We start from the raw sequence: 20,549 nt of genomic DNA, 5'->3' as shown, positions 1-20,549 counted from the left end.
GAGTGACTTCATGAACATGGCAAATCATCACCAACCAGAAACGGTGACATGCAGGTCCCTCTAGACAAAAGAACCTGAGCTTATGTTCAGAGTAAGTTAGCAAGAGGTCCACTGCCTGGCAAAGGAACACCTCATTCTCCCAAGCCTCTGACAGAGACTGTCCCCAGGAACCTGTCTGCGAGACAAAGCTTTGCACACCGGGAAAGATCAGTGAAGAATTTAACAAGACACGCTTTGGTGGAAGCCATGGAGGCATAGTTGGAGAGGCAAAGGGGTCCCTGAGAGGAGGCAGGAAGGACTCTCTGCAGGCATTGCTCTGCTTGACTGTGAAATGGGGGCATGCTGCCTGCTGCCTCTCTCAGGGTCAACAGAAACCATACCTGCTGCGGGGCTCAGGGAACCACAGGATCTGGCCCCAGTGGAAGGGACCCCCCCCATACACTTCCTCCCTCCCCACAGAAGCAGAATTGGAGCTGAGGGAAGAGAAAGAAAGACCAAGAGAAAGGGGTGCCTGTGGGGCTCGGCTGATTGGGCATCTGCCTTCAGCTCAGGTCATGATCTCAGAGTCCTGGGATGGAGCCCCACATCAGGCTCCTTGCTCAGCAGGGAGCCTGCTTCTCCCTCTGTCTGCTGCTCCCCCTGCTTGTGCGTGCGCTCTCTCTCTCTCTCTCTCTAATAAATATAAAAAAAGAAAGAAAGAAAGAAAGAAAGAAAGAAAGAAAGAAAGAAAGAAAGAAAGAAAGAAAGAAAAGAGAAAGAAAGAAAAGAGAAAGAAAGAAAAGAGAAAGAAAGAAAGAAAGAAAGAAAGAAAGAAAGAAAGAAAGAAAGAAAAAGGAAAGAGAAAGAAAGAAAGAAAGAAAGAAAGAAAGAAAGAAAGAAAGAAAGAAAGAAAGAAAGAACAAGAGCTAGAGACATGAGCCTGTTCCCACATTCCTTCTCCTATCCCGCAACCCAGCACTCAGAGCCCGCACAATGGGACAGGAGGACGCAGTCATAAAAAGGAAGGAAGCCGTGACACCTGCCACAACGTGAGGGAGTCTCAAAAACATGACACTCCGTGCATGAGGTCATACACAAAAGGTCACATATTGTGTGATGCCACTGATATAAAATTTCCAGAACAGGCAGGTCCACAGACACGAGAAAGCAGGTGGTCTCCAGGGGCCGCGGGTAGGAGAAATGCAGGAATGGCTGAAAATGGCTCTGGGTCTCCTCTAGAAGGTGATGAAAATATTTTAGAACTAGAGGAAGGTATTGGTTGTGTTCAACATCACTTGGGAATAAAAAAAAAAAAAAAACAATGAATTGTTTGCTTTAAAATGGTTAATTTTACATGATGTGAGTTTTACCTCTGTTCAATAAGCTAAGAGCCTCTGACCCCAGTCTGCCACCCAACAAACACATACAGAGGCCCTACTGTCCACCAAGGTGACTGGGCAGACAGAGGAGTTGAAGACAAAGACCCCTGCCCTCGTGAAGCCAACACGGGAAGAGGTCAGGAGTCAACAGCAGATGAAGATGTGATGTAATTCACGTAACAAATGGTTTCTGAAGTGGTGGCCATTCAGCAGCAGCCTGGCTGGAGAAGACAGACAGATGCGGAAACTTCTCAGCAAACAGGGTGCCAGGCAGAGGAAACAGCTAGAGCAAAGGCCCTGCGGCCAGGAGGCCACCGTGGCTGGGATGGCCGGTGAGGGTCCCAGGGTGCAGACGTACAAGGCCTAGGAGGCCACACACAGGCCTTTAAAATTCACAAAACTGCATCAGTGTCCGAGGGCAGCTGAAACAAACTACAACAAACCTGGGGGCGGGGGGATAGCTCAAAGCAAGAGCTATTTATTCTCTCACAGCTCTGGAGGCCAGGAGCCCAAAATCCAGGCTCTGGGGAGGATCCTGCCTCACCTCATCCAGCTCATGGTGGCCCCGGGCGGTCCTCTGCTCGTTGTCTCTGCTCCCATCTTCAAAGGGCCTTCTCTGTGTATCTTCTCTTTTAAGGACTTCTGTCGTCAGACTTTGGGCCCATCGTAATCTAGGATGATCTCATCTCAAGACGCTCGACTTGATCGCATCTGCAAAGACCCTCTGTCCAAACAAGGTCACATTTACAGGACCCAAGCAGACACAACTCAACCCACTACGTGATCAAGACTGGATTCGGCAGCATCAGATGCTTTGCTCAGCAACGTGCTGGGCCTCCCCTCTCCCTTCTGCACTGAGTCCAGGGAACCAGGCCGGAAGGTGCAGGGACAGGCCCATGGGCCTCTCAAGGAATCCCCCCCAGGGACTCCACAGCCGGCCCTCTTGAGGCTGAAGCCAGCTAAAAGCAGACAGTGAGGAACCCAGACCCCCTTCCCTGAGAGAGGGGGTCCCTGAGACCCCCCTTCCCTGAGCCACTCGCCAAAAGGCTTGCACAAAATGGACCTCCTTGACAGGGAGGCCAAAACGGGCCACAGCCTTGGCCCCAGAACGGAGGAGACTTTGCCAGACCAAGATGCACCCTTCCTTCTCCACCATTTCATCCACCTACAGAAGCCGTGTCCCGTAGGGCTCTTTTCCTGTGTGCTGTTTTTGTTTTACAAAGGGGCCACCCCCACCCAGAGCAGCTGTGAGCTGCAGTGGGCAGGGCTAACTGCTCACTCATGTCCAAGTGCAATGCCATCCCGCAGCAAAGGGCACAGAGCAACTGGCGGATGGCTGCCTGTTCTGGGGCCCCGGGAGCCCACGCCCCAGCAGCAGAGGAAGGAGGAGGTGTCAGGGAATGCTCCTGGCCTCTGCCAGCTGGATCTCAGGACCCAAACCAGGAAGGACAGATAATACCAGCCCAGGGGAACACACACACTCCCAACACACCAGGCACTGGGGAAACAGGCTTCCATGTGCTCCTTTATGCCTTAGGGCAATACTAAGGAGCACAGCCGACCCATTCTACAGATGGGGAAACCCAGGAACAGGGGTGAAGCGACTTGCCCAGGTCGGGAAGCTAGAAGTGGCAAGGGTTAGAACACAGGGAATGTAGTACCCAAGCTTATGTCACTAACCCCGAGGATTTACGGCCCTCAGACTCTCAAACTCCACTGGAGGGCTCTAGCAGGGACTACTAGGGCCTTGGGCCCCAACTTTTAGAAATGGGATCTCCAGAGGCGTTAAATGTGACTTCCCAAGCCCTGGGACTTTCTGTTACATTCCATGGGATACCCTGCCCCCAGATCATGAAGGGCAAAATACTTTGAGATGAAAGTCATCATTAAAAACAGAGGCCACAAAATGATGACAGCCAGCTGCAGCCAACAGGGAAGCTCTTTCTGGCACACGCAGTGTTTTTTAAAAATTAAGACATTGCTCATAAAATCCAGATTTCTAGCTGAAGAAGAAAATCAGAATATCCAGCATGCCAGTTAGCCACAATCCCCACCCCTCCCTTTTGCCTCATTCCCTTCTTTGATCGCATCTGGTTTGGGCCAACCCCTCCCCCCACCCCAGCCACCTCCCATAGCTGTTGAAAATAGCTGAACAAGTACTGAAGGTCTCACTCAGCAAGGATAACAAACAAGAGAAAGGAATGGCACTCTTGGGGCTTCAGATGACTCCTTCCCCTGGCTGGCTATACTGGTAGCATAAACCTACCTATAAACAAGGCCCACACAGAAGGAAGCAGAGCTGAGACAGAGTCAGCTTCCCCAAGGCACAGTTTGAGCCACTGGATCCAGCCATGCCCGAACTTGTCGTACCCTGAACCTTGCCCTTGTGAGCACCTATTAATTCCTCCTTGTGGCCCAAACCAGCCTAAGTGTGACTCTACCACAACTCAGGAGTCCTAACCAATCACCTTTGGGTCTTCCCTCAATTGACACACTTGTCCAAGAAGGCCTGTCCTGACCACAGACAAATTCAGACCTTATTATACCCCAGTGATAGCCTGAACTCCACAGCATGACCCTTACCACCATCCGTATCACCTGTTTTACTAACACTCTCCTTCTGGACACTAAACTCCTCAAAGGCATGGACAATGCCTGCTTTTTCCATCATTTTGATCCCAGTGGCCTACCAATGTCCAGAACATTCCATGTGCCCAATAAATGTAAATTAATCAATGAACAAAAGAACAAACGGGAGAAGCAAAAGCCTTTAAACTTGGTTTCTGCCTTACATGTGAAAGAATCCAACCTCCGAGGTCTATAGAACAGCCTCAGATCCAGAGAAGCATTCCTGCCGCCCCTAGCTCCATTCCAGCCATGTAGGCCTCCTCGACATTCTTGAAACATTATGGCCTCAGGGCCTTTGCACAAACTATTCCCACACCTAGGACACTCATTCCTCTTCTTTTCATATGCCTGCTTCCTTCTCGTTGTCTAGGTCCCAGTTCCAATGCCACCTCCATCGAGACCACTCTTGATTCCTTGACCTAAAATGAGCCTCCCCACAAAACCAGCGTTGTCACCCACCCTGCATTATCCCACAGCCAGCATATCCCCATTTTGGAACACCACATTTGTTTTGTGCACTGCCGATCTCCCTTTCAGCCCATGGGATCCACAAGGCGGGGCCCCGGCATCTTGTTTGCTGTGTATACATACCCCGCCCCACCCCAGAAGGCCACTGGGACACCAGCCTGGCTGCAGGGAGGCAGAAAACGGACCCCTCAAATCCTGACCAGTCCCGCCCAGGCCAGAACAGCTGACGCATGCCTGAGAGCCCTACGTGGCATATGGAGCCTGGCCCATGGGTGGTGCAGCCCTGCCAAGAGATCTAGTCTGGCTCTAGGCTCAGGAGTAGCTACAGGTGACGCCTGCACAATCCCCACAATTAACAGCAGGTGCACAGAGTCACTCTGCCTGGGTTCAAATCCCAACTCTGCCAGCGGTATGACCTTGGGCAAGTCACTTAACCTCTCTGCGCCCCCAGCTTCCCCACGTATAAAACAGAGCACCTACCTCACAGGGCTGCCATATGAATGAACGTATACGACACACTCAGATCACAGCATGGCATAGAATAAATGGCCAGAAATCATTAGAAATTAAGTTAATGTCAGTGATGGTGGCAATGGTAAACCCTCGCATAGCACTAAGGCAAGCAAATGGTCAGGAAATGTTAGCTTTGGTAATAAACACAGTATTTGCTCTATGCTAGGTCTCGTTTGGAGTGTTTTACTCACACTGATTCCTCCAAGCTAAGTTCATTATTGCTCAACATGCCTGCTCCAGCCCTTCCAGGCAGCCTCTCTAGATTGCTCCATCCCCCAGAGCACCATGAAGATATATAACTCTTCATGTGAGTCTGTCCTCAATTCCTCTGTGTCCCAGGTTGCAGCAAGAGGGCAGGGAGAGAGCCCAAACCCCAGAACCTGAAGTCAGCACAGGGGAATGCATGCCCCAGGCCAGCCCAAACCACAGCCTCTGCCAAAAACACAGGCCCCATCTGGCTGCATGAGCACTCCCCAGAAACCAAAGGGTGTTCCCTCCCTGCAGTCTGCAGGACAACTCCCCCAGAGAGGCCCAGGCATACCAAGGGCTCAGAATTCAGATGTCCCAAGACAGAGGGCAAACAGCGTGAAAGAAAAGATGTCAAGCCTGGCTGGCGGTCCGGGGTCTGCATGGACTGCATGTGATAACAACACCGCCCCCAGCCACCCCCACATCCCCAGAATGAAATGGGCACCGCTGGTCTCCTCTTCCCATCAGACAGACGGCTAACTGGACTCGCCATGGCCACCCAGCATAGCAGGGACCCCCTTCACTTCTCAGGCAAGAGAGGCAGCCCCTCCACAGCAGGTACTGAGGTGGTCTCCATTCCCCAAGCCAGGGGGGAAGGGCTGGTTAGAATGCAAGCCCAGCGCCACCCACTATGACCTCACTCAGGTCCTGCCACCTCCTGGAGCCTGGTTCCATCATCTGGAAAATGGGTCTAATGATCATCAACACAGAGCCCCTGGCAGGGTGAGGAGTGTCCACAGTGCCAGCAAGTCAAAGCCACCAAAAGGGAAAGACAAGATCTAGAAAGAAGGTCATTTTAATTCAGCAATGGGCTTGCTTTGTCTTTAAATGAAAAACAAACATTTTTATTTTATGGTTCAGAATGGTTTCTGTTTGATTTATGGCAATCATGGAAAGCATGACATAATCTTTTCAGCATTTAAAGCCTCGCGAGGCCTTGAGCCACCCTAAATTAGCATCTATCTCCCTCAAAGGGATGTGCTGAGGAAACAACAGTAAATGCATAAAGCGCCCAGCACAGAGACAGCAGAAGTCCCACTCAGGATGACCCAGACATTGAGGCAGGAGAATGGGAAGGACGTAGGCCCCAACATAGACAGCCTGGGTTTGAATCTCACTGGCTGTGTGACCTCAGGCAGGTCACTTAACCTCTCTGTTTCTCGGGTTCCTCATCTATAAAATGGGGATGATAACAATCTCTGCTTTACAGAGGGTTTTGGAAGATTAAATTATAACATGTAAAGTGCAACAGGATTACTATTACAAACTGTGTTATTATTACTGTCATTTACAGCCATTACAAAACTTGCGTAGGTTTTTAAACCTGACTGCAAGATGAAGACAAGTCTGCCTGGATCCCTGGCACCAGGAAGGGCCCATCACCAGGCTCAATGGGAGCCCTGCAAGGCAGTGCCTCCCTCCTCCCTCCAGCTGGGGCAGGGATTACTGTCAGATGGAAAGAGACGCATGTTGGAGCCAAAGATTAAAAACAAGTACAATTATCGGGCAGGCATCCATCCATAATTATGAATTTGATGTAATTAGGCACCCCACTAACTTCATTACTTATTTATTTACGGGATTGCTTATTTAATTTACGGGCCTCCTTCCCCGAAAAGTCATCTTAGCTAACACCCCTCAGGTGAGGGAGGAGGAGGAGAAGGCTCCCCTCTTTGTCCTCATCCCCATTCCTGGGCTCTCGTATGTCATGCTCCTGCCTTGCCCCAAAAATAACTCCCGGAATGCCTGCGTGACTTTGCCCAAGACAACGGGATCACGCAAGGCCTGCCGTTCACGCTCAGCAGTGCCAGCAGACAGTGCCTGACCCGGAAGGCAAGGTACCTCTACCACACCCTCACTCAGCAGCAGAGGAAACCCTTGGGGAAGAGGGGTGGTTCTTGTCCCGCCTAGCCATCAATTCCTGGCTCGACCCTCTGGACCAGCAAAGGCCTTAGTGCAACACATGGGCCTGGTACGCCCCAGCTCCAAGGGGGAAAAAGAGCACTCAACTCTCGCAGAACACTTCAGATAAGTCACCTAACTGCTCAGAGCCCTCAGTTTACTCATCTGTAAAATGGGAGTGTAGAGAGCAACTCCCACAGCTAGCTAACCCTAAACACCCAACTGCTGCCACCCAGCATAGCCCTGGGTCTCTACCAATGCAGTAAGGGAAGAAAAAGCAGTTGAAGGCATAAAGACTTGCTAGCTTTATTCCCAAGAGTCCCAAACTGGAAACAACCTCTATGCCCATAACTCATGAAGGGATAAATGAGCTGCAGCACATTCACATGTGGGCTATTATTACTCAGCAATAAAAAAGGATTTACTGGTACGTCCCAAGACACAGATGAATCTCAGAAACATGCAGAAAGAAGCAAAACACACTAAAAAATGCATTCTTTATCATTTTATTCTGAAAAATCTAGAAGATTCTAGAGCTTCTGCGGTGGCAGATCAGTGGGTGCTTCTGGTGGGGGGAAGGGGGATTCTGTTGGGGTAGATGGAAACACTCCATATCTTGATTGTTGTGGTTGTTATGTGAGTGTTTTCAGTCGTCTGGACTTAACAGAAGTGAAGCCTTAAAATGGGTGTGTCTTATACTCCAGGTTAATCATGTCTCAATAAGGCTGATTTTTGTTAACCACAACAGAGAAAGACATATGTATAAATCAACACCACTAACCCCACTTAGGTGCCCCCAGCGCTCCTTCCCCACTTCCCAGTCAGGTCTGCTGTTTCCCTCACTGTACATCCAAGTTGCCCTCATGGCCCTGAATTATGAGCCCTGAACAAGGAAGGTCACGGTTGCATCCCAGATTTATCCCTTCCTTGCTGGGTCATTTAGGGCAAATCACTTTGCCTCTTGCCTGTCAGGCTCCCCCTCTACAAAAGCAGCATTATAAATAGCACTCTCCTCAGAGAGTTATTGTAGAATAAAATGAACCGAGGTGAAAAGCACCAGCTGCAGGCTGTGGCATACAGCAGGGGCCTCATTATTGCTGCTGCAAAATGATGAATGAGCAAGCGCCAGGCCCAGTGTGGACAGGACCGGCCAGGGTTCTTGCCCCCACCCCACAACACACACAAGACCCACAACCAGCTAAGACGCCAGGTCTGGGTAGTGACCCCCACCACTGAAGGCTCCTGGCTGCCAGGGTTGCAGCATTTAACCGATGCCCAGTGTCCAGAACAGGACAAGGCTCCTCGACTCCACCCAAGAGAGCAGACACAAAAGAAGGGGGGCCCTGTGGGAAGGGGCTGGCCCTGAGGGCGGCACAGTACCCAAGAGGTCATTTGGGGACAGGAGCTGGCCAGCAGAGAGGATGTCCCGGGGGAGGAGGGCATGTCGGTGGCCTGGCCATCACATGCACATTAACTGGGGTAGGACAAGGGTCACCCCAGAGCCCCCCATTTAGAAAAGAAAAAAGATAATAATAAAAGGATGACAGGGACTGGGTGGGGGGGTAGCTTCCTCACCAGCTCACACGCGACTGCCCGCCAAGGGCGGCCCCTGCTCCCTGCTACCGTGTGAGTGATGGAGCGGGCAGGCGGCGCCTGGGAGCCATGGCAGGAGGGGGCGTCCCCGGGGCCCGATTAGAGGGCCAGCCACAGGCAGACACGCTCAACTGTCAGCCTCGTCCTCCCAGCCCGCCATCAGAGGCACCATTAATTGCTGTCATTTGAGGGTGGCCTGTGGGGAAAAGGAGGGGGGTTGTGGGAAGGGGAGGAAAGAAGGAGGGGGTTATGGAGGGAGGAAGGGGAGGGAGAGATGGAGAGGAATGGAGTGAAGGGGGTGGGGAAGAGGGGGAAGGAAGGAAAGGAGGAAGGACAGCTAGCCCAAGGCAGAGAACCCCCAGACATCACTTCCTCCACCCAGTGGAGGGACAGGGACCCCGGCCAGCCAGGGACAAAGCTAGTGGACCCACCGCCCAAGTGGGACCAACAGGAGTTCCAAGAGGTGTGATCCTGCACGGCTGAGCCCCCTCCAACCTTCCGCCCAGCCTCCCAACATACACACCTGGACACTTGTCTGCCTGCAGGTTGCTGGGTCCAGATCTTCCTCCCCAGGGTACCCAGAAAGCCTGGCTACCCCAGTCCCTCATCTGCTTTCAGCCTCCACCCATACCCCCCCCACCCACCCAATCTCTACACCACCATGAGCTACCTGGCAAGCCCCACCCACTCAGTGCACCAGGGATCCTACAGCTCCTCCACCTAGGATGCCGAAAGGCCCCCTCCCCCGGCCACCAGGGTCAACCCCTACACCTGGCTCAGGGGCACGCAAACCAAATGCCACCTCCTCCAGTGACATGCACCAGCACAAAGATTCCAGAGCCGGGCTCCCCAAGTTCAAACCCTCCCTCTGCGGCTTTCATGCTTGGGGACCTCCCAACACCTTGCTTGAGCCTTGATTTCCTCACCTATAGAACAGGACAACAACGGTCCCCATTTCATGGGGTGGCTCTCAGGATTAAATGAGATAATCCCATGAGGTGCTTAGAAGGGGGGGGTCTCAGGCGACGTGAGAGCCGCGAGTGTTTGCTGCAGCTGTTATATTACCATCTCGGACACAGGTCCTCCTTGGCCTCCACCCATCTCGTGGGCTACCTCTTATTTCAGAAATGCCCACTCCCCCACCCCCCAGCTCTGACCCCCCCTAGACCACCCCAGGTGAGGGTCTCAGAAAGGCCCCCAAGCTGCCAACACGGAGTTGTGGGGCAAGGGTCCACACGGCATCCCTGTCTCCATTTGTCGCTCTGCCTCCATGCCCTTCCGTGGCCCCCTCCCAGCTATCCCTGCCTGTCCCCAGACAGGCCAAGTCTCTAGGCCGAGGAGCCACTTGGATCCTGCAGGGGGGGGCTCCTGGGACCCCCTCTGCCCCCTCCCCCATCTGTCTGCCTCCCTCCCTCCTCAGGCATGATGGATCGCCCCAGAGGAGGAAGCTAAGTGCTTGCAGACAAAAAGCCCTTTTATCGTCCTCGGGTGGGCTACGGCATGACAAGCAGATAACTCAGCCATAGGAGGAAGGTTCCCCATTAGGCCAGTAAGGCAGATTGATGGAGGCCCAGGAGGCAGAGGAGGAGGAGGAAGGGGACCTCCCCTGCCCCTTAGCCCCCGGGGGCAAGGCTGTCTCCCTTCAACCTCAGAAGCACCCAAACCTGGCTAGACTCATCACCTTTGGGGGATACCTCCAGTGATGCCCACATCTCTCCACCTCCATGATGAGACTCACTGCTTGGGGCCCAGGGGAGGGCCTGGCTCAGGAAACAGGCAACCTACAAGCCTGTTTATCCCTCTAGCCTCCCAGGGGGTGGGCGGCAAGGGAGAGACCCCTGCCCCAAGAAGACCCCCCCACTTCACAAGTCTCCTGCAAACCAAGAACCCCATTCCACACAGCCTCAGAGCCCTTCCATGAGATGTTCCCTCTGCCCGGGACACCCTTCCTCCAGAGACCTGCATGCTCCCTTCCTCCCCTCCTGCAGGTCTCTGCTCCAATGCCACCTTCTCAAGTAGGACTACCCTGTCTACCAGCCATTAGAAACTGCAACCCCCAGCCACACACGCCCTTCCAAAAAACCCCTTTCCTGCTGGCTCTTCACACCTGCGGCCCCCCCCCCGCCCCACCACAGGACACACTGTGTGTATGTAACGTGCTTACTACCTGCTCATCCAGGGAGGACGGAGTGCTCATCCACCCAACACACAGCTCCATCTCCACCACCTGAAACAGCACCTGGCACACAGTAGGTGCTTTAGAAATAATCACTCTCGTGAGTGAACGTCTTCTGAAGAGGAGGAAAACCTCTCAACAGCAGCCAGGCCTGAGCCAGAACGTGCTGAGCCCTGTTATGGGGCCAGCAATCCCCTCAACAGCCCTGTAGGACACCCATCTGGCAGATGAGAAAACTGAGGCTTGGGAGTGGATTCATGCCCAGGTCTGTGGGAGGCCTACCCACTGCAGAACCACCAGGGAAGCCAGGACATCAGCTTCAGGCTGGGTGTCAGTCAGGGACAAGGGCTGGAACACCCTCTGCTTGCTTCTCAGCCTCAGTTTACCCCTATGCAGAATGGGGATGCACAGGCAACCCTGGCTATTCCTCCCAGGTCCCCACCTGCACCCAGTATGGCTTTGATGGGGGGAGAGGGGGCAAAGGTGAGAGGTGCTTTGAAACCCAGAGAAGCACAAAGTGCTTGATCTCAGCCCTGCCATGGAAGCTGCTGGTCAGGCTGGGGCTCTGCCAGTGGCTCAGCCCCCCTCAAACCCTCCTTGGGGCCAGGCCAGGCTGACATCCCCTCTTCACTCCCAGAGGAACAGCTCTGTCAGTAAGAGGTAAAGAACGACCCAGGGAGCAGTGAACAAGCACTTACTACCTGCTAAGCACCACATGCTCACAGAAATGCACGCCCCACCACGCTGACTTGTACTCAGTGTCACGGAACCATGGAGCCAGGAAGGGGCCTAGCTGCCACTTATGAGGCCACCCTCACTGACCACCCCTTCCTCCAGGGCATGGGCTGGGGCTGGGTGCTCACCTTGTGACCCAGGACCCCCTCCCCACAGCCCCTCTGGGAGGCATCCTCCACTAGTTCTCCAAATCTTTCAACTCTTAGGCAGGAGAATAGAGCATCCTTGGCTTGCCCACCAGGGTCTCCCAGGACATGGCCTTGGTGTTGCCAGGCCTGGGTCAGTAGTCTGTCCTCCCCCAGCCAAGCCCCATGACTCCAGGGATGGGGATCAGGCATGGGGAGAGGGGGCCGTGGATGTAGCTCCCTCCACTACAGGTCTCCCAGCTGCTTAAAAAAAAATTACAAAAACACAGAAATCTTAGCAACAATCCACTCATCATTAGTCCTGTGGGGTTGTGGGAGAAGAGATTTGGGTATATCCCCACTTCATAGGTAGGAAAACTGAGGCACAGGGTGACAGAGAGCCATGGCTAGGGTCACAGAGATAATAAGTGGCCAAGAGAGATTGGCACACAGACAGCCAGACTCCAGAGTCCCTGCCCAGGAGCACCATGCCTCTCCTAGTTAAAAATCAATGTGATATAAACGACACTGTGTGCCAGCCAGACCAATGTCCGAATTCCTGGCTCCAAGCTTTTGTCCACCACGCGTGACCCACTCCTGGACTGCCTTCCCTCCCCGCTGAGGTTTCCAAACCCCGCCAGTGCCCGTATGACCCCTACCCCACCCCCCTGGTGGAGAGCCCCAGCCATCCAATGTACCAGGTGGAGATGCGGGCAGTGGGCACAGGCCTACCCATTATGGGCCTTACTCTGCTTGCTGCCAAATGAGCATGTTGGAAGAATATGCCAGGTTCCCTGGGAGGGTCGACAAAGGGTTCAAGCCCCAGCTCTTAGCTTCTAGCTGAGATATGGGACAGGTGACCCATCTGTGCCTCGTTTCCTGGTTTGTAAAATGCGGAAAGCAGCCCGTTTGGGAGCATTACTGTGAGACCCACAAAATGGGCGACACCTGGAAAGCACTAGCCGCGGTACAAGCTTCTGGAGCACCCACACCATGCCAGGCTCTGTCCTGTATCAGCTCATTTAACCATCACTGCCATGCTATGAGGTGGTACGGATGGCGCCCCTACTTGACAGGTGGAGAAATGGAGGCCTAGAGAGATGAAGTGACCTGCCCTGGGTGCCCAGCATCAAAGTGGCAGTGCTGGGGCTTGGAACACTGGTATGGCGGCCACGTTGGCACACGGATGTCTAGCCCGAGGACGTCCTCCAATACCTGCCACCCCAACACCAGGGCCTTTCCACAGGCCCGTCCATTCCCAAGCCTGCAGCGACCCTCAGAGCACAACAGCAATGTGCCCATGAACCCCAGAGACAGAGAAAACCCACCATCCCACATCTACACTGTCAGGAACTGCCCCTTCTCTCAGGCATCATAACCCGTCCCCAGGGGACCCCAAGTGCCCCAACCATTCCCCACCCTGGGCAACTACGGTGCCAGATCCCACCCCACAAGGTCACACTGGGCCGCCAACCACATCCACCAGGAGGAATCTCTGCTTCCCCAGAAATTCCTGATCCCACCCACGAGAAGGTCCCAGCCACATGAGTCTGCTGGAGGCAATGAGTGGGGACAGCTGTGAACCTACCAGAATCAGCCTCCAAGCAACTCCGAGTCCTCAAAGAGCCCGGGAGACCTGCAGGAGAAAATACGAGTCTTGTTAGTAAAAAGTCAGCAGCCTCCACACATGAGCTATGTATGGCACAGCCACATCAACATGTGGGCAGCAACAGTGCGGCCCACCGGTCTGTGCCTGGTACGCCGCACGTGGGAGGCCACGCACTTCCCTGCCACCACCCTGTGAGGCAGGCAGTGCTACCAGAGGTGACAGACAGGGACACAGAGCCTCAGAGAATCAAAGTCTCGTGGCCCCCAGTCCCACTGCCAGGAAGTCACAGAGCTGGGATTCCAAACCGGGCTGTGTGGTTACAACGAGGAGGGCCACCGAGGAGCTAGGAGCCCAGATCACAGTGTCACTGTGAACTACGTGCCCCACAAACTTCTCAAGAGGACCCTAGGCACCAGTGAGGGATACCTGAAAGAGCACACCTGCTATTCTCACTCATGAATTTCCACATCACCATTCAAAGTCAGAAACAGTCCAATGAAAACCAGTGTCCAGAATATATAAAGGAATCCCACAAAGAAACAAGAAAGAGCCAGTCAACCCAAGAGAAAAGCAGACAAAAGACTTGAGAGCACTTCACAAAAGTTGATATACGAATGGCCCGTGAGCACATGAAAAACTGTTGGAGGTCACTAGCCATCAGGAAAGTTTAAGTTAAAACCCCCAGGGTCCGCTAACTACACACTGACCGGGATGGTTAAGATGAAAGCCAGACAGACACCAAGTGTCTGGTGATCAGGGACCCAGCAATCCTACCCCTGGGCAGTTACATGGGAGAAATGAAACCACCACGCCTCATAAAGACTCTGCGCAAAACGTCTGTTAGGGCTTTATTCGTAATCCCCCCAAATCTGCAAACAATCCAGCTGTCCACCAACAGGCGTACCCCAGAACACTGCTCCTCCCCGGTAACATGCAACAACGTACGGGTGCACACAACCAGATGGAAGGAACTCAGGCTAACGTGCCGAGCAGACGCCAGGCTCAAAGGGCTGCACACGGCTGCACACACCATCGTTCAACCTACACGATTCCGGGAAAGGCAAAACCCAACTTTCACACGTACAGAGGCCCACAGAGGTGGTCACGCCAGACAGAATAAAGGAGAGTCCCACAAAAAGCTAGGATGCTGGGCAGCTCCAGTGGCCCAGCGGTTTAGCGCTGCCTTCAGCCCAGGGTGTGATCCTAGAGACCCAGGATCAAGTCCCACGTCGGGTTCCCTACATGGAGCCTGCTTCTCCCTTGGCCTGTGTCTGCCTCTCTCCCTCTCTCTCTCTCTCTCTCTCTCTCATGCTCTGTGTCTCTCATGAATAAATAAGTAAAATTTAAAAAAAAAAAAAGCTAGGATGCTGGTCACCACTGGGGCAAAAGCAGGGGGGCTATGTGGTGTCTGCTTGGTAATTATTCATTAACCTGCACCCATGTTTTTGTGTTACCGTGTTAGCTTTCACACGGGAATAAAAAATTGTAAAGAAATAGTACGCAGGCAGAGCACTGGGCAGAGAGTCCAGAAACCTGGCTCTAGTCCAACTAACAGATGTGACCTTTTAGCAAGCCCCCCAGCACTCTCTGAATTCAATCTTCCCAACCAGAAAACAGGCCCGCTCCCCACAATGTCTCCACAGCCCGCTCATGCGCGAACACCTCAACATCCAGGTTCCTGGGAACGCTGCTAAAGTCCCTGGCCTCAGAGTGGATGCAAAGTGCTCGCAGAGCCAGAGCATACCGCAAGCATTCTTTTGCCGCCAGGCTCTACCATTACCCCTACCCGGGGGCTGGCTGCCCGTCTGCCCTGGCAGCCCCTTCAGATCCCAAAAAAAGCCCTAAAAGGAGCAGCTGAAGGTGGCTCAAGGGAGACACACCCCCTTTCTTTCCACCCCCATGTTTTTTTGTTAAGTTTTTTTCATTACGATGCCCCTAAGCTTGGCACTTGGTCCTGCCATCTGCAGCAGCCCCAGAGACAGGCCCCCGCAGGACAGCTGGAACAGGGAGTGCCCAGGCATGACTCCATAGTCCAGAACTGGGCTCCCAAAAGCCCCGTAAAGGGCCAGGCAGGGTCAGGCCCAGCGGGCGCTCTCCCCAGACCATAGCTCAGGGCTCAGACCCCATCTTCTTTGCATATACCTTCCCCCAACTGCAGCCAGTTCTTCCTGCAACCCCCAGGCCCGAGTACCTGACAGCATGGGGTGAGGACCAGCCCGGCCCACCCCAGGGTCACATGGCCCACCGGGAGATCGGGCATCTCCCAGCAATGACTGAGCCACACACAAGTCCAGAGCGCGGTTCCCAACTAAAGAATTCCCCGGTCTTTCCAGGCGAGGACATGAGGACTGGGGGACAGGTGGGAGCAGAGACAGGGGACAAAGCTCGGAGTTGGGGAGGAACCCCCGGGGCTGCAGCTGGAGCCACAGCTGGAGCAGATGGAGCATGTGAGCTCAGGGAGATAGGGAAGGTGATAAAGAGCCCCACAGACACCAGCTCTGTTCCCGGATCAGTTGGACCCCTGTGAGGGTTTGCTTGCCCAGAAGGCACAAGCTCCCGCTAGGATCTGGAGCGTGCATTCCAGCTGTGCAGCGCAGAATGGGTGGGGGCAGTGGGTAGAAGCCGATGGCCAAGAGGAAGCTCTTGCACCGGCCTAGGTGGGTCACCAGGGGAGGCGGGAGAAGTGCATGGGATGGAGCACCCTGCAAGCAGAATCCACAGGGCAGGCAGGGAGGGAGCTCGACTTGTCAGCTTGGCCATGGTCAGAGAGCCCTGGTCAGCTCTAGACAGGGTAGGAAAGAAGAGAAATACAGCCACCTAGGCCCTGTCTGTGTTCCAACTGCTTCTCACGAGGCACCTCGTGGAACCCTCATGACCACCGGGACCTGTTTTCCAGCCCAGGCAGCTGAGGCTCAGAGAGTCGAGGCAATTCGCCCAAGGTCACACAGCCAGAAAGTGAAGGAGCTGGGATTCGAACCCAGGTACACGCTCTTTGGGTGATGGGAGCCAGAACACAAGGCAGGGCAGCAGGGGAGGCACTTGCTGGAGCTCCCCCAGTATGGCCGTGGCTCACACCTCTCTGCATGGAGCTGTACCCCCAGGACCTCCCTCTGCCCAGGGTCCTCTGTGAGAGGGGGCAACACTGATCCCTGTGCCCCACGGGCCAGGGAGCAGCTGCCACAGCCCAACCAGGTTCCACATCCCTCACCCACCATCTCCGTCATGCTGGCACTCACACTCACACACTTGTTCACACCCGTGCACACCCTCAGCCACTCCACCACTGGCCCGTGCCTCTTCCCTTCACACGCTCTCTCCCTGGTCCATGCTCATGGGCACCTTACGCTCATGCACTCGGTGCAGGCTCCACTCACTGAGCACGTGGGGGGACCAGGCACCCTTCCTCCTTTGCTCCCCAGGGGCAGTCCTGGCCTGGCTCGGCCACAAATGCTTAATTCTAGCCCCCTCCTGTCCTCCTCTTCTCCCAGGGGCTGACCCAATTTGTTCCCCGGCAAAGCAGATCCGAGGAGGGCTCCTTCTCCTAAGCCCACAGCCACTCTAGCTCAAGTATTTCATTGGCCCCCAGGGCCCATGGGCTGAGACTCAGCTCCCCAGCCCCAACACAAGCTCCCTCAGGCCTCTGCCAAATGCACCCTCATCCTCCTCCTCTGCCCTCCCAGGACAAGCACAAGCATCACCTTTTCCTCCTCCAGGAAGCCGGCCCAACGTGTCCATTCGTCCCACTCAAAGACAGGCAGTCACCAGTCCAAGGCCACAGAGCCAGGAGGACAGAGCTCGCCAGAATTCAAACTTCAGGGCAGCTGCTCTGCTTCGACCAGGACACCATCACCCTTCAGTCAGTCCACAGGCTTGACAAAGCCCCTGAGCAAGGATGCAGTCATGAATGCAACAGCTGGGGGCTCTGGGTGGTCACGGCACAGCATGCAGGCAGGGCCCCCAGGAGGCACATTTTTGAGGTATAAGGAAAGAGAGCAGGTGTTGATGGGGCACCCCCTGGTCTTGCCTGCAGACAACAGGCAAGGTGGGGCCGGAGGTAGCCCAGGTTCCAGTCCCCGCTCAAGCCACTTCTGCAATGGGGCACCCGAGTCACCTCATCTCCCCGTGCCTCTAGCTCCCCATCTGTAACCTGAGGCGTGGCAACAGGGGCCCCCACTCCCCATAAGGTACAGTGCCCCGTGAAGGAGCCAGTACAGAACAGCACCCAGCATGGCACAGGTGCTCGACAAACCTACTGCCACAACAAGCACTTTCAACATGTCATCCTCCTGGGGACCTGAGCCACACTCCAAGAAGCTGCTCTCCAGGAAGAAATTTGGCTCGGGAGGGTCACCTGTCCCAAGGGGCTCAGCGAGAGGCTTAAAGAACAAGGGCTAGAGCTGGGAGCTTTCTTGACTCTCCAAGGGGGGAGACTCTCCAAGGACCCCAGCAAATTCCTCCCTAATATGCTCATTTCACAGTGAGGCAGACTGACAGCAAGTGACCGCTCCAGAGAACTCCCTCACATCCCTCAAAGCCCAGCTCTGTCACGCTCTCTCCCCTTCTCCCCACCCCCCGCCACCCCCACAAGTAAGTCTTTCTGGATGGTCCAGGCATGTTCTAGCCTCAATGCCACCTCACCCAAAGGCTCTGTCTGGCCACCCCCTGCAGACCTGAGTCCCCCAGGAAAGGACCAGACTCATCCCTCACGCTGGCTACAAGTGTCTACCTGAGGCCAGATGCAGAGTAGGACCAGCATGGTGAGACTCAGAATAGAAGAGGTGGGGTACAGGGGAGGGCCAATGCACAGCAAAGCCAACACCATGCGGTGCAGCTGACAGCAGGGCTGAGAGAGGGCCTGGCCCAACCAGCTCACAACACACCCAACACAATACCTGGCATGCAGTGGGTGCATCATGGGGCCAGGCACACAGTGGGGCCCCGGACCTGCCTGCTGTCTTCCACCAATCTCCTCCCCCGACAGATAAGCCCCCACCACCACCACACACCTCCCACACCCCCCAGAATCCCACCCGTGTGTACCAGCCCAATGTCCCCCTTCCTCAAGGCAGCCCTCACTCCTACACACTCAGCCACATCCAGTCTGGCTGCAGCCACAAAACCAACAACTAATAACAATAGTGGTCCTAACTGACTACTCAGTGGCAGCCCCAGGCTGAGCCTTTCCTTACTAAACTCCAACAAGCCTTCAAACAGGTCCTCTACCATTCCCACTTTACGGATGAGAAAACTGAGACCCAGGGAGGTTGGGCCAGAGAGTGAAGTCAGGATGGGAGCCCTGGTAGTCTTAACCCCCACTTGGGGGCTGAGTGTCAGGAATGTCACAGTCAGGGAGCAACCTCTGCCTGCGTTAGGTCAGACCCCGGGCCAGGCAGCGCTGATCCAGCCCAATCTTTCCTGCAGCCTCTCTCTGGAACTGTTACCGCCCCTCTTCGGGACAGAGTGAGGCTCCAAGAAGGGATCTCAGGGCCAACTGCCCATATCGTCAGGGGTCCCTGCTGAGGGCGGGTGCCCTCACTGCACTCCACTGTCAGTGCAGAGGCACAGACTGGGACCTCACAAGGAGCAGGTGCCACGGCACACCCGCAGCACCCCTGCCCCCAGGCATTGCCCCCTGCCCGGGTCCCCCTGCCCAGCTCTGCTGCTCCAGGGCAGGACCTCCAGTACTGGCCCTTGGAGAGGAGCTTCTCTGCCTGTAGCACCCTCTGCCCATGACAAACCCCCTTCAGCAGGCACAGGGCAAGTTCTACAAAATCACCCAAAGCCTGGGGACCACTGTGGTGCCTGCCCCTTCGAGCAAAGCGACATGATACCCATGCAAGCCTCCCAATGGTCCCAATAGCCAGCAGCATTAGCCGAGCCAGACAGCTCTCCAGAAGCCACAAGCTGAACCGAGGAGACCCCAGATCCGGGTACTGGCCCAAAAGAGGCAAGAATGACCTCCAGAAGTGGTCCCTGCCAATTGGATTTGGGGACTTCAGGCACCATTTGACCCAGGCACCAGGCTGGAAGCAGGCCAGGGCCCTGAGGCATTTGGGGATGGAAGGAAGCAGAGGAAGACCTGGGGGAGCCTCTAGGGCCACCAGGCATATCTCTTCACATCAGATAAACAGGGGCAAGGGGCGGGCCATCCCCATCACTGTGGTGGCCAGCAGCCCAGACAGCTGGAGCGGGAGGCAGGCTCTGCAGCCCTTCCATTTAGAAGCCACTGGGACATTTTATTTTCCTTCTCAAGTGACAGCTGAGGCATGCCGGCCTGCGCCGGCTCTCCTGGAAGCTGCAGAGAGGCAATCACCGAGAGCTGGCCAGGTCTCTGATTCCCCACTGGACTGCAGCAGCTGGCAGGTGCTGGGGGGCAGGAGGCGGGTGGCACATGCCAGCCAGATGGAGCCCTCTGGGCCCGATCCCCTACCACTTGCCAGGACAGTGGCAGCCACAGCAAGGCCAGGGGCTGTGGACGGAAGTGGACAGGCAAACAATCACACAGTCATCCTCATGGTAACACCCCCTCAGCAGGCACCCACTGCCAGGCTCCGGGCCACCTTCACAGCCCAGCAAGGGGCAAGATCCTGACCTTGTTTCAAAGACAGAGAAACTAAGGCCTAGAGAGGGTCAGCAGCCTGCGAGTTTGCACAGCCTTTGAGGGGTGGGGAGGTTGGAAACTGGGCATATGCTCAGCTGCCCCATCCTCCACCCTCTACAGCCCCAAACATGCTTCTCTGAAGCCTCCTGCCCATCTCCTCACTCAGGGCGTGGGGCCATCTTCAAGGACAGCTACCGCCAGGAAAAATCAGACGCCAGGAAGGAGCTGGGCTATCGGAGGGAAGGGGGCAGGCGGGGCCCAGCTCGAGGCTTCGGCAGCCTGGCTCCCCGCCAAGCACAGGCCAAGGCAGGCCGGTGCTGACCAGGCCGGGAGGACCAGGGGCTTCCCTCCAGGCCCATGGAGGCGCCAGCATGGAGAAGCCATCTGTCCATCCATCTGTCCACCACCGGCAATGACAGCCCACAGAGACCTGGAGCTCCCCTGCCAGGCACACGGCTCTGCCCTTTGTGCTTATTAAATGGCTAATACTTATAACCAAGCTACAGCCCTCCCCATTTTATAGATGGGGGCAATGAGGCAGAGGTCAGAAAACTCGCTCAGGCCTCCCACAGCTGAGATCTGCATCCAGGCA

At 55.1% G+C, this 20,549-nt stretch overlaps 1 long non-coding RNA gene across 1 annotated transcript in view; it reads right to left on the bottom strand.

The window, feature by feature from the left end:
- Nucleotides 1-1,227: 1,227 nt before the first annotated feature.
- LOC144299738 (uncharacterized) overlaps nt 1,228-20,549 on the bottom strand; it is a 41,509-nt gene continuing 22,187 nt past the window's right edge. Inside the window, exons 2-4 of the long non-coding RNA XR_013366409.1 lie at nt 13,336-13,383; nt 1,903-2,082; nt 1,228-1,579 (exon numbers count right to left, since the gene is read on the bottom strand). This is a non-coding gene — a long non-coding RNA (uncharacterized LOC144299738). The remainder of the gene's footprint in view (nt 1,580-1,902; nt 2,083-13,335; nt 13,384-20,549) is intronic.

This window comes from Canis aureus, chromosome 27 (genome assembly GCF_053574225.1).
Source record: "Canis aureus isolate CA01 chromosome 27, VMU_Caureus_v.1.0, whole genome shotgun sequence".
In the NCBI taxonomy this organism is placed as follows: domain Eukaryota; kingdom Metazoa; phylum Chordata; class Mammalia; order Carnivora; family Canidae; genus Canis; species Canis aureus.
This window is presented reverse-complemented; position numbering and strand designations above follow the sequence as displayed.